Here is a 25,248-nt window from a genome sequence, read left to right on the forward strand (position 1 = left end):
CGGGGTCTTGGGTCGAGTCCCACATTGGGGTCCTTGCTTAGTGGGGAGTCTGCTTCTCCCTCCGCCCCTCCCCCCTGCTCATGCTTTCTCACTCTCTCTCTCTCAAATAAATAAATAAAATCTTTTAAAAAAATGAAGTATTATCCCCTTCCTTATTACTCATTTGTTTTCACATCATTGCTTGTTGAAGAAATCAGATCAACTATACTATGGAACTAGGTCACATTCTCGATTTGGCTAACTGTAACATCATGGAGGCCTCTGACTTGTTCTTGCAGCCCAGAAATATCAGTGAATTGGAAGATAGATCTAAGGCTTTATTAGATTGAAATTCAAATATGCTCTGATTGGGCAAGAAGAATGCTTCATAGTTGGGGAATGTCCTGTGTGCTCTGTCATATCAGTAGTCACACGAGGCCCGTTTATCTCACGTTTACTGCGGGAAAATATATCATTTACTTATTTATTTAATAGATAAATAATTCAATATTTTAATAATAATCCAATATATATATTTCCTTCCCCTTCTTACACAGAAGGTGGGGAAATATATACATTTTCTCTTTCTTGATTTTTTTTCTTTACTTTAGAATACATTCTACAAATCACTCCATATCAGTATATGCAAATCTCTTTATTCCTTTCTTTAGCTGCATAATATTCCCATGGGTAAATATACCATAGTTTATTTAACCAGCCCCATGGATTGACATTTGAATTGGTGATCTTTTGTTAATAAAAATTATGCCACATTTAATAAAATTGTACATTTGTTCCATTTTATTTTTGCAGATGTATTTTTGGGATTGAATCCTAGAAGCAAGATTTCTGAATCACAGACTCAGTGTATATTTAATGTCGTTAGACGCTGCCAAATTCTCCACAGGGGCTGTACCATTTTGCATTTTTGCTGGTGATGTAGGAGAAATAAGCATTCCCCTGTGCCTTGCCATCAGAGTATGTTCGCAGACTCCTCCATGGCTGTGAAGTTGCACTTCTTTTATTACAAGTGAGGTTGAGTGTACATTCAGAATTCAAGGGTCATTTGTATTAATTTGCCTTTGACTCATCTTCTCATATCTCTTATCATTTACTCAGGGAGTTGTTGGCCTCTATCTTATCAATTTTAGTAGATTTTTAATATGTTAAAGATATCAATCTTCTTTTTATTTTTACTTTTTTAAAAAGATTTTATTTATTTATTTGACAGAGAGAGAGACAGCCAGTGAGAGAAGGAACACAAGCAGGGGTGTGGAAGAGGAAGAAGCAGGCTCCCAGTGGAGCAGGGAGCCCGATGCGGGGCTCGATCCCGGGACCCTGGGATCACGCCCTGAGCCGAAGGCAGACGCTTAACAACTGAGCCACCCAGGCACCCCATTAATCTTCTTTTTAAATCCAATACTTTATCATTGCATTTTGCTTTTGCCTTTTGCGGAAGGAGCTCATAAAATGTGTTACTGGGGCGCCTGGGTGGCTCAGTCAGTTGAACATCCAACTCTTGATTTAGGCTCAGGTCATGATCTCGGGATCATGGGATCACCCCTTCCTTGGGCTCCAAGCTCAGTGGGGAGTTTGCTTGAGATTCTTTCCCTCTCCCTCTGCCCTACTCCACTCTCTCTCTCTCTAAAATCAGTCAATCAATCAATCATCTTTAAAATAATGTGTCATTACTGTTAAATGAGATTGTTTTGCACTGTTCTTTGTTATTCAATCTTTGTCAGATTTTGCACCATCTTTAGTCTTTGTCGTCAACAATCCATTTAAATAACAGACATTTTTATTTATTTATTTATTTATTTATTTATTTTGTATCTTCTGAAATATTTTAAGCAATATTTTGTCCTCTGGTCTTTACAGGTTTGGTAAAATTTCCGTATGAAATCATCTTGGCTTATCACAAGGTATTTTGCTTTTACGTTTTCTTCCTTCTGTGGATCCCAATCAGCTTAGATGTCCTATTTCCACTAGGGTTGTTCTGCTAAGGTATGTTCTCCTAGAAACCTATCTCTTTCATCTAGGTTTTCAAATTCATTTGAGTAGATCTGTACAAACAGCTTCTTTTACATACATGCATTTGAGATTTCATTTGTTTATTTTTGTCGTTGCTGCTTTGTTTTGTTTTAAATTTCATTTGTTTAAAATATTACTTCCTCCTATTTAAAAAAAAAAAAAACTTGTTTATTTGTGCTTCTCTCCCATCTGTATTAAGTACCTAGTTATTTGGCTGATCCACTGATCTTTCAGAGAACCAGCATTTGGCCTCATTTATTGTTTTTCCTATGTTTTCAATAATTTCTCAGGAACTCCTTCATTATCTCTTCTTTCTTTCTGGTTTCCTTTGTTTTATTTTGTCCTTTCCTAGATTTTTGCATAGGAAACTTACTCCATTTATTCTCATTTTTATTTTTCTAAAAGGTCAGTGGTCTGGACTTTCGGAGTCCTCCATTACTTGTGGTCCTTGGACTCTGATGGGAAATGTTTCTGTTAATATTGTTTTCTAGTTGGTCCTCAGTTTTTATTTGTACTACCATTGGTCTAAGAGTTCTTAATAGTGAGTATAATTTTTTTTTAATTTTTATTTTCTACATAGTTTCCAGGTAGAGAGACATATGTGTGTGTGTGTGGGTTATTGTTATTGATTTCTATTTTTATGGCATTATGATAAAAAATATGCTATTTTTATTGTTTTTATTTAATTTTATTATTTTTATTTCTCAACTTAAATGATCCTGTCTTTATGGTCTATCAAATAGCTTAATTCATGAATGTTCCATGTATACTTGAAGAGAAGGCATGTCCCCCATTGTCAGTGGTTTCAGAGTTTACATATAGGCATGCATATATATGATTTATTTTATGGATTATGAAGCTTAGTTCACATGGTTGTGAGTACTTGAATTGTGGTCTGTCCACATGGAGATCTGATGTAAGTATAAAATACCAACCAGATTTTAAAGACTTAATATGAACAAATAAATGAAAATATGTTACTAATACTTCTTTAAATTGATTACATATTGAAATTCAAATACTTCAGATGTATCGTGTTAAATGAAATCTGTTTTAAAGTTAATTTCACTTTTTTACCTGGGCTTTTGGAATACTTCAATTACACGTGAGGCTCATCTATGCAGCTTAACATTGTATTTCTCTCTTCTATACCCTTCTTAAGTTTTTAGTTCATTTAGGTCAAAGGTTACTGTGGTTAAGGTGCTTTTCTCCGTGCAACTCCTATAGTTTCTGCTTTAGAAGAGCTGCTGATTTGGCTGTGTTATTGAACACATAGGCAGTAATATTTATTGCCTTTTCATTGTTATGACTTGCAGTGCTAAGGACTGTCTTTTAAAGCTTTGTTTAATGGCTTTGGCCCATAGGTAACTTGTCTGGCACAAAAATCAGACATTGAAAATGTACTTTAATTGTGAGGTTTGCCAAATTACAGCATTGCCTATTTAGGTTGTGCTTATTTGAATAATTTGTGTTTTTCTTTCCAAATTGGTTACACAAAAACAAAATTATTTGTAGATTTTTGTATATTAAAAATGATAGACAAATATCTATTTTTCTATTATACTAAAATCATAAATTTCTTTGCTGAATAAAAAGTCTCATATCCTTATTTTAGTGTTTTACAAACCAAATAAAATCAGCTACTGGGTTACATTTTTTCACTTTCAAATAGTTGTTTTGAGATACCACATCCTTAGCCTGAAGTATGTAGATCTCAGAGCCCCAAGTACATAAATTGTAAAGCATAGAGGGTCTTCGAGATATCTGGCTATTCTCATTAAGTACAGCCAGGAGACAAAAATTAACTTTTCTTTTTCATAGCAGCCATTGGCAGAGGTTAAAATTTCTTATTAATTGAAGGGTCCTTCTAAGTTGGAAGAAGTAAAACGACAACAAATACAGTCACTGCTACATAGTAAACATTTACAGAGTGTCGTTTCCTTCATCTAATTGTCTAGGAAGTTGGATATTCACAATATTAATAAAAATACCACTTTGGTTGTTTCTGCAACTGGAAGTATTATGAGGCCATGATTTCAATAAGTTTCATTGGGTTCATTAATAGAATTAGTAGATATTGTTTAAGCCCCCCCCCCTTTTTGTTGAGTGGGGTGGGGAAAAGGGAGAGGGAGAGGGAGAAAGAGAGTCTTAAGCAGGTTCCCCACCCAGCGCAGAGCTGACATGGGACTTGATCTCAGGACCCTGAGATCATGACCTGAGCTGAAATCAAGAGGGAGATGCTCAACTGGCTGAGCCACTCAGGTGCCCTGATACTGTTTAAGATTTATTTAAAAAGTAAGAAGTTGGGATTTTAGGTAAAAATGTAGGTGGATGATTGGCACTAGTGGAAACAGTACTGGAGGCAAGTAGCACTACAGGCTAGAAGAGGAGGAAAAAAGGCAAACTGCGAAGGAAGAAGGAAGTAAGAAAGATAAAGGTTTTAGAATTTAGTCCCACAGGAAGGTACAGAATTGTGCTCGACTTACATGAATGAATGGCACCCAGCACATTTTTGGGAAACATTACAGTTTTATTAACAGCAATACAGTTAACACAATAATTCAAACAACACAAATTCAAATTGCAGTGGGACAAAAGACCAAGGATGAAGAAAAATGGATAGCAAGTTACCCCAAAATGGGGTAGCTGCATTTTCCTTGGTCCTTCCTCTAATAATTACAGTGCTGGGCATATCACCGCCCACCGGCCAAGGAAGATTCTAAAAGGTAGAAAGAAGGTGAGCTGTTCAGGAACCTTCAGATTTGAGGAACAATGGGCAGCAAGTTGTCTTGGTTTCTTTATTGCCCCCACACACCCTGGACAGGGAGCTGTAGGCACTGCCAACCAGAACATCCAACAGGTATGGACCAAAAAATGGTCCAAGAGAAGCCCGTTCCCCCTAGCAGAAGGGCTGGACTAACAAGATAGAACCTGTTTGGCAGAACTGTATCTCCATCAAATCCCAATAGGAAAACGGGCCCCAGCCCACCCAAGCAGCTGATGCTCTGAGTCCTATTCCCAGCAGTGTCTTCAAGGCCTAGCTGTGAGCTGAGTCTCCACACCCACCCAGCTGCCAGGAGACCACAAGGAGGTGTGAGGAGGGACTCATCTAAGTAGAACTAGGGTAGTCCGACTCTACTACCATGGGATTTCACTCATGACACTCATTTCCTAAGCATTTTATTTAAAACAGAAAGAATCTAAAGAGAAGAATTTGGGGAGGAGGAATGAAGGGGAAAGAGACACTGAGAGCGATGAGAATCTGGAAGAAAAGAAGGTCACCGTGTTCTTGAAGGTATCCTGGAAGTAAAATTTAGGCCATCTGGTCAAGAGCAAAGAAGGAGCCATAAGACTTCTGGAAAAGGAATGAGTTGAAGAGAAGCACAGTTTTATATCGAGAATACAGACGAGAGGACTTCCAGGTAAGAGACAGAACTTGGTGATGGTGTAACCGATGACTTTAAGAGGTTGAAAGGATGAGCCGTTCATACATGCAAGGGCCTCCCTAAGGTTATCCAGGACCATCCTCCTCTGCAGCCTGCGCAGACTGATCTTAAACCCAGCCTACATATGGGCCAAACTCACACCAATTCCCTGACCGTTGTTTCCAGAAAACATGTGTTTTTCTTTCGGTTATGGACTCTTCTGGAACGTAGGTAAAGAGTTATTATTCAAGGCAAGATTCACAAAAAAGAACTATACAGATGTGTCTCCAGGAGGTCCGTAATAAACACTGAGAAGAGTATGAGAGCAAAGGCATTCGAATATCATGGTGCAGGCTGCAGGGGCCTGGGGAATGATGGGCTATACTGAAGGCAGAACGCGTCAACTGACTTTTGTGCACAACTTGCTGACTGTGTCTGATTCTTAGTTGATGTAAGGGTCAAGAAGTCTAATCAAATTTGTTGCTATTCTATTATACACTCAGATGGAGGAGATTCCCTTTGCTGGCATTTGAAATCCATAAGGAAGTACTCCATCAGCAAATCTCCTTGCCTCTGTCTGCTCTTCCCTCTTGCCTTTGCCCCTAAGTGCCATCTATGTGATGTTCCCCCTTCCTTCTTTCTTTCTTTCTTTCTTTCTTTCTTTCTTTCTTTCTTTCTTTCTTTCTTTCTTCTTTCTTTTTCTTCCTATTTTAAATGTACAGATCTACTGATGGGGATTGGAAGGGACATTCTTATTATCATGAGAAATTACAGCCAGGCTGCATCTGCATTCAGAAATCACAAAGGGAAGTAAAAAAGCTATGCCTGCATAATCCAGATGTTGATGAATACAAGGACCCAGAATGCCCTTCCATCCTTCAAAAACATTCCGATGCCCAACTTGCAATCAAAAATAAGACCATCCAGTAGTAACAAATTCAACAATAAAACTTAATTACTATAGCACTCAGAAGGCCAAGATTCAATTACATTATATGCTTTTAATTGAAATATAGAATATATCTCAGAAATAAACTTCATATTTTCCCAGGATGGGAATTCTCTTTAAAAAAATAAATAAATAAAAGCTCTAGTTGGTAACAAATATGTTTGTTTTTCTCGCCTAATAATTCCCAGTTTAGAAGAGAAGTTAATATCCTTTAAGTAAAGGACTAATATCTTTCTATGGCAGTGCTTTTCTTTCTCTTTCTTTCTGTCTTTTTTTTTTTTTTTGACCCATCTGGTTTGTCAGAAAAGTCCCCTACCTCTGATATTTATACAATATCATGCAAATGTCAAAATCTGAATGTCATCTTCAAAGACCCTTTTATGTCAGGCAACCCCTTTATAGGGAAAAAATAAACAATTTTATGTATGCATGCTTGATGCCAGTCCAATTAATAAAAGCCTTTTTTGCTATGCTTGGCTACAAGCAAGTTTCTCTTTTGAAAATGAACAGAGGGAGAATGAGATAAAAGGTCTGTATTGTTTCCTTGCAAATTTTACAGTTTCATTTTTAATTTGTGTTTGGATGTGAGGATCTTGGTGCAGATGGTGTGATAGCCCACAGTATGTTCTGAGAACCTGAAATGATAACAAAGATATGCAAATTGAGAGGGTGCTTTGGATGAAAGCCAAGATATCCAATTTCACAATAGCTGAAAACAAATTGATGTGCCCAGCAAACTACTCAGAGTAGCACTAGGAAATGTAACAGTGCCAAAACAAATTATATTAATGACCTTAGCAGTTTGTTGAATTCTATTGGCCAGCTTAATGTTGGTTACATTTGGCTGTATTGGCACTTCATTTACTGCACAAAACAACTTTTCTAAAAAAAACAAACCAAAACAGAATCAAAAAAAAAAAAACTTAATGAAAAATCAATCTTCATAACTGCAAAAAATTATGAGATTATTTTTGCACCTAAGGAATGTTTAGCGATATTTAATATATCAAAAAGTGAAAAAAATGCAAACACTTAAAGTTGAAGGAAACATTTCAGAAATATATTACTTTAGGAAAAGGGTATGTTTTACAGCAAATCAAATACAGCAGACGGGGCTTAAAAAGTAGTAAAGTTCCCGTTACTTTATCAAGAAGTTTAGACAAAATGACTAAAACAAATTGGCTTTCAACAATCTTACTGATATTAATCCATACTTCTAATAGATAATTTTAAAATTCAGTGGTTCAGGGTATAAAATGGATTATGTCAGAAGAAAGGAACAAAGAAAGGAAGTCAGTAGAAAAATACGTTGTAAAAATGGAAACTCATGATTTTAAAATGTAATTTATAATATATTCAATTATCAGTATATATACAACATTAGGCATTATTTTGTACTTGAACTTAAAAAATTGACTGGGAAGAACTATTTAGAAGTTATTTTTCTATTATATCTGAAGTTGGCAGCCTGTTTCGTAATTGTTGAAATCTAACATTCTGGAATAAAAATGTTGCAAATGAGAATGATATTTTAATCATAAATCCTGCTATAAGTATAATTCAAGACTGATGGAAGATTCCGAGTAAGATTAATATTTACTAATGCAGGTATATTTTCAAGGCAAATGCTTTACAAACTGAAGCCAAATTTCAAAGGATTTTCTTTTCTTTCTTTCTTTCTTTGTTTTTTTTTTTTTTTTGCCAGGGGGGTGGATAATCAAATCGACCTTAAATTAAAAATGAAAATCCAATGGACAAGTACAAACGTAATTGTGGAGAGCGCAGTTAGTCTTTCTAAATCAAGGAAATGTTTCTACAAGGAAGCTGCAACTGTGTTGGCTTTTTCATTGTTCATGCTTTTGCAAAATAATTTATATCTAAGCGATTTACAGCTCCTACCCCTTAGAACCTAGAGTTTCCAGAAAATTCATTGCACACTTGTTGCTCAGACATTCGTTTGCCAAATGCAGGAGCTATGCAAATAGGCGAGTAAAAATCAAGATTACGAAACATGATTTGGGACTCACGGTGAGAATAAAAAATACCAGGTAACCTTACTGACAGCAGGACTCTACATTTCTCAACACAACAGAATATTTTTTAGCTAAAAAGTATTTTTAAAAGGATCTTTTCCTCCTGTAAGAAGGCAGCATAAATTCACCATAGATCAGATAATAATCAAAGAGGGCAGAGACACAGTCAAATGCGCATTCCCTAACAGAACTGTTCACTTATGCTAATGAAATATACAAAAATTAGAAATCCTTTCTTAATTTTAGGATATTATTATTATTTTTGTCCCAGAATTTCTGTTTATATTCCTGTATTTTTTAATGTTTTTTTTTCTTCCAGATTATTTCAGATTTGAACCTTTTAAAAAGAGAAATGACAGGCAATGGAGATCCCTTTTCTTCAATAAACAGGCAAATATTAACGGTGCTGTCCTTCTGGTCCCATACTCTGTGCCTTTTGATACTAGTTCAAAGTCAGCTGGGCCTTTGCAAAATAATGCAAAATTCAAAAATTCCAAGTTTGGTTGTGTAAAGAGCAACAGGTTAAGACATAACTGTTATCATGAGGCATAGATATGAATCGGATCTATGCAGGAGATCTTGCAGCTACGAGCTGGAGGACTGGATATGTAATGAGACAGTGGTGTATTTAATAATAATAAAACAAAATCTTTTCTCATCACGAGAGTGATTCTGTAGAGAAGTGCTCTTGATGTACGTTAGGCAAATATGAAAAAAAAAAACCCTCTATCTGCAACAAATAACAGCTCTTATTAGCTCTTTAATCTAAGAAACATCAAAACATAGGGTTTCCGATAAGCCCCCAAGTGACCCCTGGTTTAGGGAGGGAAAAAAATGCACTAAAAGGAAGATCTTGGAGCTGTCCATCAATTTCCAAGACACACAGAAATCCTGAGCAGTGAGGCAATGTACTCTCCGTCTTCATGCATAATACATACCAAATAGGTGAAGTAGTATGTAAAGTGAATTTTAATTGGTTATAATTGTCATTTCATTTAGTAAAGTATTGTCTGGAGACCAGGATATCAATTAGCACTCTACGGACTCTGTTACTTATGAAAATATGCATACAGAGAGACAATGTGCTCAAGCAGTAGATATTCTTTAATTAAGAATATAGACAGTAAATTAAAGACCTTTAAAGTATCAATTAATTGCTATATCGGCAGGCTTTGAGTATCAACTTGGTTAAAGTCTGAATCACCACATCTGATTTAAATGAACCAAGAAAACATGTTTGGTCCATGATTTCATTTTTTTCTCAGGGCTTTTACTCATTATGGAGGAAGAAAAATTTTAACATTAAAAAAAAAAAAACCCAGAGGTGTCTGATAATGGTGAAAATATTCTTCTTTAATTTTAAGCCTTGATATGTATGCATTGCATGAAAACATAAGAAAACAATATTAAGTCAAGAGTCTCCCATGAAGATCTCATTCATATGTCCTTCATTTCCTCAGAATTAATGGATGGTCAGGCATCAATAAGGTAGAAAAGAAGATGATTGATGTATTTCGTTTTATTATTAAATTGTTGGTAACCAAGGCAGCTTTTCTTTTTTCCACGGGGATGAAGAGGGACCTGTCCCTTTTTAGCCACTTGCTCTGAATGACTTTTATACCCAATATCAGTGAGAAGAGAGGATGAATGTCACCTCTCTTCTCTTCCTCCTCCTGCCGATGCTACTCCCTCCTTTGATTGACAGCTACTAATAACCTTCCTGCCCTAAGTGCCATGGAGACACTTTATTAGGACAAACAGCCAAGGAAATCTAGGAATGGAGCCAAGTCTGCAGTGAGTTATTATCGGGCTTGTATTTATCTCAGCTTTGTAATTTTTTTCAGTGATATGCAAATCCTGAAATAGATCTTCTGTTGAAGGACAGGTCCCTCTGTTAATGGATCCACTGAGATTCAGTCTACTCGCTTTTAGCTCGCAGCCAGGGAAACGTGCTACATGAAAGCGGCTCAGAGCCGTAAACAGGTCACAGAAATTCTCCACGCGCTCCTTCCACAAGAAGAACTTCCACGCCGAAAATGCATTTTTGTGTCATAAAAACACCTCCCTTCTCAATCTTATCTGCCCACCAGATCAAACTGATTTGTTTATTTGTTTATTAGTTTCATAGGAAATACTCTTTCAAATTATAACCAAACGTGATTTCAGATGGGATTCACATTTGCTGTTGAAATACGCAGAGCTCACAGACATTAAAAATACGTGAAAACCAATTGAGGGAGAATCAACATTTATTTTTGGGGGGTGGGGGGAGGAAGGAAATGTAGAAAGGATCACAAAGAAGGGAAATCAGAGCTGCTTCTTGTAAAGTAGATATACAGGTGTTTGCTCTGGTGCCTTTCAGTACTGAGAACACTTGGCACTTCCAATTTTGTGTCTTTGTGGCCAGTGTGGGTCTGTATGTATCCACATGCATGTCTCCAGAAGTTTACCTTTGGAAGGACATCAATAATGGTGGTAGCAATAATGGTAAACGTGTCTATAGGACGTCGACATCGCCTCGATAGCTTATTTGGCATTTAAAATGTTGATGTTATGGACTCTGAGAAACAAACTGAGGGCTTCAGGGTGGGGGGAATGGGATAGGGTGGTGATGGGTAGTAAGGAGGGCACGTATTGCATGATGCACTGGGTGTTATGTGCAAATAATGAATCATGGAACTTTACATCAAAAACCAGGGATGTACTGTATGGTGACTAACATAATATAATAAAAAATATTATTATAATAAAAAAAATGTTGATGTGGCACATGCAACCAATACTGGAACAGAGACAAATAAAAATTATGAACTAAACAGCTAAATATTGATTGGTATTCTGCGCAGAGTCTACGGCATTAAAGAAACACTCGATGTGGAGACGACCCCATACCGTGTCCGTTTCAGGATTCGATAAAAGCGTGTGTGGAATGCTCTGGAAGGCAGCACTCCAAGACAAGATATAGAAACAGTAAAAATTAACCCGTGTTATTATACTTCATAATCCAGTAATTTTTTCCTAAAGTGTGATCAGATAAGTTTGGGAAATAGCCTACATATTTGGACATTCATAGTGCACGTTAGCGAATTAAGGGCTCCGAGAAGTCTATCGATAGCTATACCGTTCAACCAAGGATATCCAGAACCCATTTTTGTACGGAACCCTCATATCAAATATTATCTGTGAACGTTTCCTTAGCTCAATAGGAAGCACATCCTATAAATTCAGCACTTTAACATTTAGTAATTTTCATTAACATATGAAGCTATAATCCTGTTCCTGATCGGCAATTGCTTATTTAAGAGCTGTCTTCCTCTCCACGTGGAGGCCACGGAAGCACTAGAAGCCTAATCCAGCGAGGTTTCCCTTGTGTTGGTTCAGAATATATATTCAGGCTCCAACTCTCGGTGTGATTGAGTTCCTCTCCCCTGGTCTCTCACGTTGCTATCCCTCACAGCAGCCTTTCTCAAGGGTGTAAGGGGTTGATTTTGTCCCCTGGGGACATTTGATAATATCTCAAGAGAGTTTGAGTTGTCACGACCTGGGAAGGCAGTGCTACCGACACCTAGTGTGTAGAGACTAAGGATTCTGTGAAACCCCCTGCAATGCCCAGGACAGCCCTCCATGGCGAAAAAGCAGGCAGCCCCAAACGTCAATAGTGCCGAGGTTGAGAAGCCCTGCCCTAGAATTCCATCTACATCCCCTCTTCTCCAGTAAGTCTTTGCCGCATGTCACCAGGGCAGGGTCCCTCCAACTCGGGTGGCGTTACCTCTAGCCCCGCCTCCTGTTCAGCCTTCAGGCCCAGCCTGGACCCCCAGCTTCCTCCGGTCTAGAACATCGGATTCGACCATGCCTAAAACATGCTCTTTCCTGCAGAAAGAATGTAAGCTTCTGTGTAGAGTAAGAAAATTTAGATTTTCCATTTCCAATTATAATTTATATTTTAATATTGGCTGAACGTGTCTGTTTTCCAATAATATGTCTCTTGGATTTATAGAAACTCCTAGTGAATTTCAAATAAGCTCACAGAAAAAATGGTGTCTCTAGATACAGAAAGCACGGAAGATGTCCAAGGAGCACTGGTCATGGTTTACACTCGCATTCAAAAAATCACTGGGCAGTGGAGGGAAATCACCAAATCTCAGATTTGCTATTCATCCATTCCTTCGTCCATTCTTTTCATAATTATTGTTTGCGATAAGACCTATTCTGCTGTAAAGTGATTGTTATATTCCCGAGAAGCTGTTAGTTATCAAAGGGCTATTTCAACAGAATTCATTTTTATACTTTTTGTAAGTAATACTTAAGAAGAACGAATACAAGTGTTTCTATAGCTATAAGTCTATTCTTTTACTATACAAATATCATTGAGAAAACCTAACATTTGACATGTAGGGTTTTGTTTTGTTTTTTTTAAAGATTTTATTTATTTATTTGACAGAGATAGAGACAGCCAGCGAGAGAGGGAACACAAGCAGGGGGAGTGGGAGAGGAAGAAGCAGGCCCACAGCTGAAGAGCCCGATGTGGGGCTCGATCCCACAACGCCGGGATCACGCCCTGAGCCGAAGGCAGATGCTTAACCGCTGTGCCACCCAGGCGCCCCTTTTTTTTAAAATTAGGAATATTAACTTTTCCCGAAACTATTATGCCTATCAGTAGCAAGTATCTGTTGATACATTCTCATCTCTTTATCATCCACTGTTATAATAAGAGGAAATAAAACCACTGAAGTTGAGTAGCAGCAAGAAGCAGGGGAGCTATTTCCAGATTTCTTCTAGCTCCCAAGGGGAATTAAGCAATGTGGCCCACACAAAGCAAATTTATATTATCATCAATTGACCAAACAATACCTTGTTCGCTGAAAGAAAATATGAACCAAAGGAGAAGTCCTCCTATTTTGATAATACTAAAAATACAAAGAAAACTATCATGGCCCAAGACCTTTAAAATTTTAGTCTAGCCAAGAAGTGCCTGGGTGGCTCAGTTAAGTGTTCACCATTGGCTCAGGTCATGATCCCAGGGTCCTGGGATCGAGCTGCATCAGGTCACCTGCTCAGTGGGGAGTCTGCTTCTCCATGTCCCTCTGCCCCTTCCCCCACCCCCTGCTCCTGTACTCTTTCTCTCTCTCAAGTAAATGAAATCCTTAAAAAAAAACACGCATTTCCAATACTTAGTAGGCACTATAACAAATTCCACATAAAAGTGTAATATTCTGTTATTCGTCTCAAAAAGGGAAAATAGGACTTCAGATAGCCTGTTAGATAGAAAGTGAATTTTCAGTACTCAAAGTATCCCAGACTTAATTTTTATTCAGGTACATTTAACACTCACCGCAGTTTGACTCTATCCCAGGAGCTACAATATACTTAAAGGGGTTTACCAAGAATAGTACCACTGTATTCATTGTCTTAAAATAGTTTACCCTCCAGATTGAGTGGGATTGAATCCCTGCTTCAGCATTACCAAGCTCTATTAGGAGGGAATTGCTTAACCTATCACTGGAGGGGAAAAAAGGACAAAGTCATGATCTGGCTCATGGGGTTGTTGTAAGCAGAGAGAATAAATATGGAGTGCTGGGAAGACTGGGGAGTATTGGAGGTGCACCACCAAAAGTACAAACTATTACTAGATTTTACGTAGACAACTAGAGCTCAATGTAAAAGTAATTGTCTTTAATCTGGAACCCTGTAGAATCAGCAGAGAATCAACTCAACTGAATTGCCGATCCACCATCACTGAGCACATGATTTCCATGCGGGAAACCTTCCTGTACCTTCTAACACGAGGAGGAAAGCGTTACTGGCTGTATTCGGGTCTGCAATTCATTACTGAGTTTTGGTGTTGGCAGATGAGGCCACAGCACTAATGAATGTTTTGTAATCACCATTTGCCTAGTTTTCAACACAGCAGAGAGATTAAGTATAAGGTGAAGTGACAAACTGGAGGGTATCACCACATTTCCTTACAGAAGCACACATGTCTTTCCATAGCCAGGTATTTGTCTACCCAGAAAGAGTAACCTCCTGGGCTTCTCAAGCTATTTTGCAAAGTAGAAGTAAAAGCAAAAGCAAGAAAAAAAAAAATACTGTAATCCGAGAGGTAGAATCAAGGCAGTTTGAGTTTTCCCTGTAGTGAGAAGCAAATGGCTTCAGACTGGCTTTAAAAAGGATAAAATGTTTAATAGTAGAATGGGAATAAGATAAGAATGCCTTACCAAAGTATGTAAAGCGTTATTAAATGGTTCAAATCTGTGTCTGTTGATGGATGAATGGATAGAGAAAATGTGGCGCATATAAAATGGAATCTTATTCAGCCATTAAAAAAAAAAAAAGGAAAGAAGGAAACCTTGCTATTCGCAACAACATGGAAGAGTCAAGTGAAATCACCCAGACACAGAGAGAAATACTGCATGATCTCATCCGTAGGCGAAATCTAGAAGAGTTGAACTCATGGAAGCAGAGAGTGGAATGGTGGCCGCCAGAGGCTGGGGGATGAAGGCAGTGGGGAGATGTTGGTCAAAAGGTACAAACATTCAGTTAGAAGATGAAAAGGTTCTGCGGATCGTCTATGCAGCATGGTGACTGTAGTTAATAGTATTGTGCTGTATACTTGAAACAGATCATAAGTGTTCTCACCACCTACACACAAAAGGTAACTCTGTGAGGCGAAGCCTGAGCTAATTAGTTTGATGGTGGTAATTATTGCACAATGTATACGTATATCAGAATCATCACATTGTACACAAAAATATATATACTTTTTATTTGTAAATTATACCACGATAAAAAAAAAAAGAAGCAAGATAAGGAAAATACATCATTTTGAAAAAGTGATAATTACACAGTTTTGGAACCTATAAACCATGAAATATTCTTTAAGAAAGAAAAATGCCTTGGGGCGCCTGGGTGGCACAGCGGTTAGGCCTCTGCCTTCGGCTCAGGGCGTGATCCCGGCGTTCTGGGATCGAGCCCCACATCAGGCTCCTCCACTATGAGCCTGCTTCTTCCTCTCCCACTCCCCCTGCTTGTGTTCCCTCTCTCGCTGGCTGTCTCTATCTCTGTCAAATAAATAAATAAAATCTTTAAAAAAAAAAAAGAAAGAAAGAAAGAAAGAAAGAAAGAAAGAAAGAAAGAAAGAAAGAAAAGAAAAATGCCTTGCCAAGAATGTTTTAAATTGATGAAAACAGGAAATAAGAAGGTACACAGGACATCACCTTAACTCAGCATCATACCGACGAACAGAGGCACATGTACGTACTTGCAAGTACACACAGATAGCAACTAAGCTTTCACTCCTCTGTCCATTTTAACAAGGGTGAGAACAAGATGAAAGATGAATGAAGCAGGTCCTTATAAAGACAGCACCTAGAACTCGGAATAAAATGAGTTAAAAAAAATCACCAAAGATGGCTTCACTAGAATATTTTTTTTTAAAGATTTTATTTATTTATGTGACAGAGAGACAGCCAGCGAGAGAGGGAACACAAGCAGGGGGAGTGGGAGAGGAAGAAGCAGGCTCCCAGCCGAGGAGCCCGGTGTGGGGCTCGATCCCAGAACGCCAGGATCACGCCCTGAGCCGAAGGCAGACGCTTAACGACTGCGCTACCCAGGCGCCCCAGAATATTATTTTAATAAGAATCATTACCCAAGGTGGATTGTACTACGGGGTTCTAAGAGCACAGAGTGAAAAGACCAAAATCTACAATCTAAGCTAACAAAAGGCCATCTTCTGCTCTAAGGCTGCAAGGCGCAACCAGGGACTTTACCCTTGGACTCCTGCTTAATATGCTGAGAATTGCTTCATAACTTCTATAATACATGTAGATATGCAAAAACAGTGTATGCACATATGCACATGTATGTTCCATATGTGCGTGTACATTGATGTGTGTGGATAAGTACACATACATCACTTCTGGGGGAAGGACATATTTTTTCCTGAGAATGATTTTCAGACATAGGTCCAGAACAAAATTTTAACACAATGCCCTAGGCAAAATATAAATTTATCACAATATTATTTTATTGCTGTCTTGGTACCACACCCTGGACTTTGGCAAAGCAGCATCCCTGACTGATATTCCTGTGTGTGAAACACAGTCAGTTCCAACCAGGATGTAGGGCTCCCCTCACCACTCATACCCACAGACACGTGAGCTTAAGCAAGTTATCAGAATATGTCAGTTACAGTTGTCAACATGGCACTTTCTAAGGAACAGTATTACGAATGCATAATGACTGATAATAGCATGATAAAGTTATATTAAACATGGAGGTGGGAAATACAGGATGCGGGCAAAAGTTGGAATCACTGGTCAAAAGAGCAGAAAGGCATGACTGTGGGGAAATATGAGTTGGCTTGTGAGTGATCCCACCCAAGCCCACACCCTCACCGGTACCATCCTGTGAGTTAATGATGGTCAGCATGCATTTCTGAGGGCTTGGATGCCAAGATCCTGATAAAATGGGTGTTTGAAAAGAACACACAAAGCTGTATTGTTTTCTGTTTTTCTCTTTGTGTTCAATGTGTATTTGCAAGTGGATTTTCAATTTTTGAAATTCGGGAATTTTGTCTTTTACTTCTTTGGAACGTCTAGGAATAGCTAGCATAGGTGTTTAACCAGACAAAAATGAGGAATAGCTCTCTTCCTGCTTCTAAGGTCAGAACATTCTTAGTTGAATACTGCTAATGGACCAAGATGCCCTGCTTCTTCCAAGGCTCCACTCCCTTTGGGATAAAATGTCAAGGCATTGGGGCTTAGCCCCGAAGCCCTCGCTGATATGATTCATATTCATTCATTGCATTCACTCTCATTATTCTCCTCTCTCACTTCATTTCCAAATTACATGAAATTCCCTTTAAAGTTTGTATGTGTTTTTCCTTCTTGCCCAAACCCTTCCGGATGTCATGTCCTATTCATCATTTATGACCAAGTGTCAAGGCCATCGCCAAGATACTTTTATCACACGCCTTTATCTTCAGCATTGCTGCTCTCTCCCATTGCTCTATGGGGCCCTCCCCTGTGCTCACTTGCCGTGATACTTACGTAGCCATCACAACACCCATTAATTTATATTCTGTCTGTATGTTAGAAAGACAAGGGAGTGCCTTTAGTTTTGTTATGTTTGCCTCCTATAGTGTCCAGCAGTTAAAAGGGCCTAAATAAATCTTGAATGAGTAAATGAATGGATGGGTTTGCTTTCTTTTTTCCCTAAGCATTGGAGCATTAGAGTGTCCCGGGAGCTTATACCTTAGTTCTGTGTTAAATTGTGTTTTCTGGACTGTAGCATTCATTATTATGCTGCGAGGAATTTACTGAACATTTGCTTGGAAAGTATGAATAGACCGTAAATTAACCTCGGCACAAAAACTATATATATGGATGTATAATATATGTATATATTATGTAATATATATAATTGCAATACACTATACATATATGAATATCATATATATGAATTAGTTCGCTTAAAAAGAATGACTTGAGAAGAGTGTGGCTTATTTTATATTTGTATAAGATATGATGATAAACATATTTTAAACAATAAACAACAAGCATTATTGATCCAGACAGATTTCTTGTTGAGCTTCACAAATCGCTGAGTATGACCAGTGCATTCAGTTCTATTTCAGGAAAGAAGTATATTCTGGACATTAGAGCTGCTTCTTTTTTGGAGCCAAAGGACAGGAACAGGGATGGCATACTGGCGTGTGTGTCGTGTGTGTGTGTGTGTGTGTGTGTGTGTGTGTGTGTGTGTGTGCGCGCGCGCACCCACTGGGAGTGGGTGGGAAGGTGGATGGGGACAGGAACAGGTGGGAAGCTGAACTGGGCGATGGAAAATGTTAAAACGAATAGTCCGGGGAAAAAATAAACCAATGCAAGAAGAGGGCTAACTTCCATAAAATCTGGGAGGGAATCTGCAATGTTCTAAAACCCAAAGATGCCAGGAGAGCCAAGAAGTTCGTTGTACAGAGCCAAGATTCTGAGGTCCGGGGCTTAAGGTGAAACACAAGCAAAACAAGATTAAAAGGAAACGGAGAAGGTAAGAATTGGGCTTCTAGAATACCAGCTTCCATCAATAAAACTATTTTGAATAGGTACTTCCCAACTAAACATATTTACCTCTTTTTAAATTATGTAACTGCTGTGTTCATGACATCCCTTCTTAAAACTTGAAAAACTAGAAATCTGAAAGAACGGGATAGACAGTCTCAAAGACTCCCTCCATACATTACTTAGTTTTTAAAAGAGGGGATGTTTAACCCTATAATGGATTTCTCTCACAGGCACCATAACACACTGATCAAAAAAAAACAGACTATAGCAAGTTTTGGTAAGAAAGTGGAGAAATTGAAACATCATACATTCCTGGTGGGGATAGAAAACAGTGAAACCACTTTCTAAGACAGTTTGTTAGTTCCTCGAAAGATGAACCATAGAGTTATACAAGCCAGCAATTCCACTCCCAAATACATAGCGCAAATGATTGAAAATATGTGTCCGCACAAAAATTTGTGCCTGAATGGGCATAGCGGTGTATTTCATAATAGCCACAAAACGGAAGCAATTCAAATGTCATCAACTGACGAATAGACAAGTAACATATGGTAGATTCATGCAATGGAATATTATCCAGCTATAAAAAGGAATGGAATGCTGACACCTGCCACAACATGGATGAATCTTGAAAACATTTTGCTAAGTAAAAAAAAAGCCAGACAGGAAAGACTACATATTGCATGATTTAATATATATATGAAATGTGCAGAAGAGGCCGGGCTATGGATTCAGAAAGTAGATGAGTTGTTGCTAGCTGCTGAGTGTAGAGGAAGTAACCATGAATGAGTATGAAGGGGGTGTATTTTTGAGGTGCTTTAAATGTTCTGGAATTAAATAGTAAAAGCAGTTGTGCTATTGTGACAGGGCAAATTTGGTGGTATGTAAGTTGCAATTTACTTTAAAGAAAATAAGGACCATTCTGTAAAATGACTGGTTTTGTCTACATCAAGAAAGACAAAAGACAAATATATTGGCCAACTGTTCTAGTTTTAAAGAGTATATAAATGTAACAAATGATCTTTAATACTATAAAATAAAAAGATAGATAAGACTTTATTATGAAATTGTCACTCTATATTGGATACTAGGATCAATGTTGTTTCCTGAGCCCTTACATTATAGTTGTACAGCAAAATGTCTTCGTTTATTTGGAGATGCAAAACCCTTAAGAATTCAGGGTCTTGGTACTCTGATGCCTGCAACTCTCAAATAGTTCAATAACGGTAATTTTTAAAAAATTATATATATATCATGATTAAGTAAATGTTAGCAAGATGTTAGCGGGTGGTGAATCAAGGTAGAGATACATAGCTGTTCATTTTACCGTTTTTATGACTTTCCTGCTGTAAGTTTTTAACTTTCCCCAAACTGGGTAAAATAAATAAAATGATATGGTAAAATCATTATACCTAGGTAATCTAATAGTTTCAACCACATTTCAAGGCATCGCCTGTGCAACCAGGGGTGGAGACCGCCATGCCTAGAACAAAGATTTTTCCTTGCTAGGGTCTAGTGGCTTGTGTGTTAAACCTGCATTTAAAGGTCTTAAAAGTTTTAAAAGTTGTAATGTGCATTTTGGTCACCTTCAAATAAAATGTCTCAATATCTCTGTTTGCCTATTGTTCCTCTCAACATTTGATAAGTAACAGCACTGTGGTTCAAGTACAAATTAAGGCTTCTGTTATTTGAGGAGAAGCCTGTCGACATCATTAAGTACTATTAACAACAACTTCGAGTGGACATAAAGTGCAGCCAAAAGTTCGGAGTGTTCTCAGTTGAGCAGTGCAATCAAACCTGGACTTCTTTTCTCTAGGAAGGATTGATTATGTTCCGAATTCTCTCCGAGGGGGATGCAGGATTTCACTTCAGAAAGCAGGGCAAGCCCATTTGCCTAGCGTCTCCTACTGGCATCATCTCCTCTAATGGGGACATTGAAAAGGGAAAATTTGTATCCCTGTGATAAAGTCCTTCCACCTACAAATACGGATTGAACTAACCCCGCTATATAAAACAAAGCAGAAAGAGCCACCTCTCCCATATAGATAATGATTCAAAGCCCCTTAGATTTTCCTCACTCATATTTTCTGCTGACCTCAATGTGTTTTCTATAGTCAATATAGAGTGTTTTTCCTTTTGTATCACTGTGTATTTTTGCATTCAGATGAGAGGAAACACTATGCATTGTATTTTATATGCATTTGATGTAAGAAATCAGAAGTTCTTTTCAATTGCTAGGGCAAAGAAACAAAGAGGGAAAACCATTGCTAGGCGTTGCACTTAGAAATAATAATACTGCAATCCGATTGTTCTGCCAACATGTCACCGGAGTACGCTCTATACAGAGAGTATGGCAGGTGAAATTGAACTGCTGATGGGTGTGAGGAAGGTCCTGAATCTGGAGAGCATTACGTACCCTAAGGGACATTTCTGCCCATGTCCCGTATTGGAGACTTCTCTCTGGGCTCCAAGCTGATGGGGAAAAATAAAGTCAGAATCTCTGCCTATGCCATTAAAAATAAAATAATATTAAGGCTACACTTCTTAGCACTGCTTCATTGGAAATGGAAAAAAATAGTAATAATGTTGAAGAATGGTGACCTCTTTACTAGATAGATGGAACTAAAATGAGAGCGCTTAGGTTTGGCTTCAAATATCGTTTAAGTACCAGGGTTAGACAAAACCTACATGGACTCCATCCTTGCCTCTGTTCTTCCTGGGACTGAATCTGTTTCCCCATGTGCATAGCCTCAGACTTCCCTGCTCCCATCCTCTTCCACCCGTAGTCACAGATGAACCCTCCCGCACTTTTGTAGTTGCAAGAATCGCCACTGCAGACAGGGGTGACCTTGGGGGGAACCCACCTGACAGGGAGTTCCATGGGACCAGCATGCGGTAGGCAATAATCCAGGTGACTCTTCTAACGTTTCAAAATTGGATGTAAATTAAAAAGATATACTAACATTTTTTAAGCTTTTATTCCCGTTATTAGGGAAAAATTATTTGGTTTTGAAATTAAAAAAAAAAGATTCTCAATTTTTTTCTGTGATGTCTCAGCTAATTCAAGTGCCCGCTCACACCATTTTATGTCACTTTTAGTGTTATGGAAACTGCCAGTATCATTGACTTAATTACATTTTCTGAATGACCTGTACTTGATCTATTGCTTTAATGTTTATAATTAGATTATTTATTTTTTTACCGTTTGCCTGGCTCCCACCTCTAGACATTCTGATTTCATTCTTAGGTTTGTAACCTGGACTTTGAGAGATTGTTAAAAGTCCCATCAGGCGATTCTAATGTTCAGCAAAGTCTGGGAGGAACTGAATCAGAAAACGGTGGTAGTAGTGACGATTTTCCCTACTGTTGTCATGTAGACATCCACAAAATATTTCGGGATAAAAAACATATGTGTCAGTTTTATTATACGTGATCTATAAATACATGTACTGTGAAGTAGCAAGAGATTGATAAAGCCAATGGGACAAAGGGAATCAATTGGTGAATCTAGATAAAGCCTGTGTGGGAGCCCCAGGTGTTATCTAACACATTTTCTGTGAATTTGACATTATATCAAAATAAAAGTTACCAAAAAGAATCCGAACACTCAGCTCCTCAGAGAATATTGGACACACCTTGACATTTTCCTTTCTCAATTCAGTGATATCTTTTCGCTCTTTCTTTTTATTTTCTTTTACTTTTTTTGTGCTAGTCTTGAGCAAGATTATACTTGCTTTTACAGATCGGAGACTTCAAAATCTTTTACCGAGAATGGCGTTAGATTTCTCTAAAGCAATAACATAGGCTTTGGGAAAAAAGCTAAAAAGTCCCTTGAAATTTTTGAGGGAAGAGGACTTTGGCCCTCAAGTTTTATACCCAAATACTGAAACAGGGATGATGTTGGATTAAACATTTTTCAAACGTGCAAGTGCATTTCAGATATACAAGCACCAAAATAGCTTGACCCCCCGTGTACTCTGTCTTAGCAAACTACTGTAGGGTGATCTCCAGCAGAGAAGACCATAAGTTCCAAAGACAGAAGTTCCAGATTCAGAAAATTCTGAGTCTTCACATTATCAAACATCAAAAAGTTGGCCCGCCAAGAGAACCGCACGGCAGAACAGTGAGTACCAACTGGAAGAGGAAAACATAGTGTTATGTGATGTAGCTCGCAAGGAGGGGAGCGGAGGAATAATTTGCTTTTTCGACAAGTCCCCAGGAGATGCTGATGCCGCTGGATTGAGTGCCACACTTTTTTTATTATTATAAGAATTTTTTTTTATTATATTATGTTAGTCACCATACAGTACATCCCTGGTTTTTGATGTGAAGTTCCATGATTCTTTAGTTGCGTATAACACCCAGTGCACACTTTTGACAGCCACTGTCCTCCTCAGTCCCTGCCTCTGTGGCCAAGGGCTCTTTGCTGGCTGCAGGAGTCCATCAGCCGGGCTGCAGAAAGGCAAGCCAGGAAAGCCAGAGAAGCAGCAGCCCTCGATGTGGAGGGAGTCCCTGGATAAACACCCAAGCTTTCTTGCCCTTAGGTAGGAAAACTCGGAATCTCCAGATGGGTAATTGGCTTGATGATGAATTCTTTATTCTCTCTCTTCCCTGTGTCACTTCACTAATTCTCTACCAGCGTTTCTCGAAATAACCTCTCCAGTAAGCGACTTGCACTTGAATGGCTCGGAGTCAGCTTCTGGGAGAACCCACACCATCGTCTTGAGTGCTCAAGAAAATTAGTTTAATTAAACGAGTATAAACACAATTTTAAAAAATTAAACTTCACAGTGGTCCATTAAAATTCTTTAGTATAGGCAGCTGTTTACTTTTACACACTGCTGTTCAGATGCTTTATATAACGACTGCCCAAGAATGAACAGCGATGCCGTATTAGCCCCGCTTCTTAAAATGATTTGGAAAGTCACGTGTTAGTCATTTTGAGTTATTTCTTTCATTTTAGAAGCTAATTACCAATTTGTCTCATTGAAATGTGAGTGGTCCTGTGGAAAGTAAAATATGATCGTATTTACTCGCCAGCTAGGACATTGTTGACAGGCTCACGACTGCCACAAAAACTTGAGAAAGAAATTTAAATGATTTTTATTGATGCAGACTTCCAAAGGGTAACATTTCTACCCACTAATCTGGGAACAAGGAAATCTGTCAAACAGGAAGCACTTTTAAACGCTGAGACATGAGAATAATGCTCGTCAGTTTCCCTTGGTGGACAAAACGAGAGAGAAAGGTTTAGATCCTTAAAGAAAAGAGAAAGAAGTGCTTTTCAAAGCCTGGGTGATACCGCAGGTGACAGGGACCCCACTGCCTGAGGGCACTTCCATGGGCCACTGCAGCCTTCCTCCCACCTGCTGGTGAAAGGGTGGTTTTATCCTCAGGCAAAGCTATACGGGTTCAGTGAAAACCCCTTTCTAACATCAGATGGCATGTCACAGTGCTGCACACTGTCTTCTTGCCGAGCTTATAATGAGTTTTTCTCACTGCTATTACCTGAGCCCCAAAATGCACATTAAAGGACACTGTCAATTAACATTTGGATCAAAATGTGACCTACATTACTACTGACATAGTTTCGTGGAGACAGTCCTGCAGAGTCCAAATGTCTACTCATATATTTTCAACACTCTATTACTAAGAAGGTATAATGTTCAATTAAGAGGAGGGGATCCCGTAGGACCCACAAAAACATAAGAATTCTGTATACGACTATTAGTTATGGGATATCGCTTAATAAATTGGCAGTTCCTTTGTAGCCCTGCTCCTATCACTCAGGACGGAGAAAGATTCTGAAAACTTGGGATCAAGCCCCCTGGAAAGCCAGACCACCTTGGCTGAATTTTACTTCATCTCTCCCGTCCCCCACCCCTCAGTGTCCTGCATGACCTCAAGGCCACTTCGGACTATAGCCACTTACCTCTCTCATGTCTTATTGGTGTCTCACTTTCTGTTGAGCCTTCATGAGAAAAAGAAGCAGAACAGGGCAGAGGAAAGTCTGGAGTACATATCTGCTGATAAAAGATATCAAAAGATCAAAAATAATAAAAATATAACTGGCCATAAGTATAACTAAAAAAAAAAAAAAGGCCCATGTGACTTCACATTATTTCTTTCCCTCATATAGTATATAGGTGGAGCTATATGTCCACAGATTTTTTTTTTTTTTTGGTCTATCTCCACTGAATAGGGAGAGGTTGGGCCCTCCAGTGCCTGTGTAAAAGTGAGTGGGACAGGATTTCCACTCCCTGCTCTGATGTGTAAAGGCTTGGACGTTTTACTTTGGTCTACACAACAAGTAAAAATAAAAATGGATGTATGATCTCACTTATTTGCAGAACATAAGGAATAGCAAGGAGGACATTAGGAGAAGGAAGGAAAAATGAAGAGGAGGGGAGACAGAAGGGGAGACGAACCATGAGAGACTATAGACTCTGGGAAACAAACTGAGGGCTTCAGAGGGGAGGGAGGTGGGGGATTGGGATAGGCCAGTGACAGGTAGTAAGGAGGGCATGTATTTCATGGAGCACTGGGTGTTATACGCAAACAATGAATCATGGAACACTACATCAAAAACTAATGACGTACTGTGTGGTGACTAACATAATAATAATAATAAAAAAGGATGCTATGTGATCTAATAAGGACCGGATGCCATATGCAAATAATGAATCACTGAACACTACATCAAAAACTAATGATGTACCATATGTTGGCTATTTGAAATCAAATAAAAAATATATATGGCCCTTGCAAAAAAT

The sequence above is a fragment of the Ursus maritimus genome, unplaced genomic scaffold, assembly GCF_017311325.1.
Source record: "Ursus maritimus isolate PB19 unplaced genomic scaffold, ASM1731132v1 scaffold_6, whole genome shotgun sequence".
Lineage (NCBI taxonomy): Eukaryota > Metazoa > Chordata > Mammalia > Carnivora > Ursidae > Ursus > Ursus maritimus.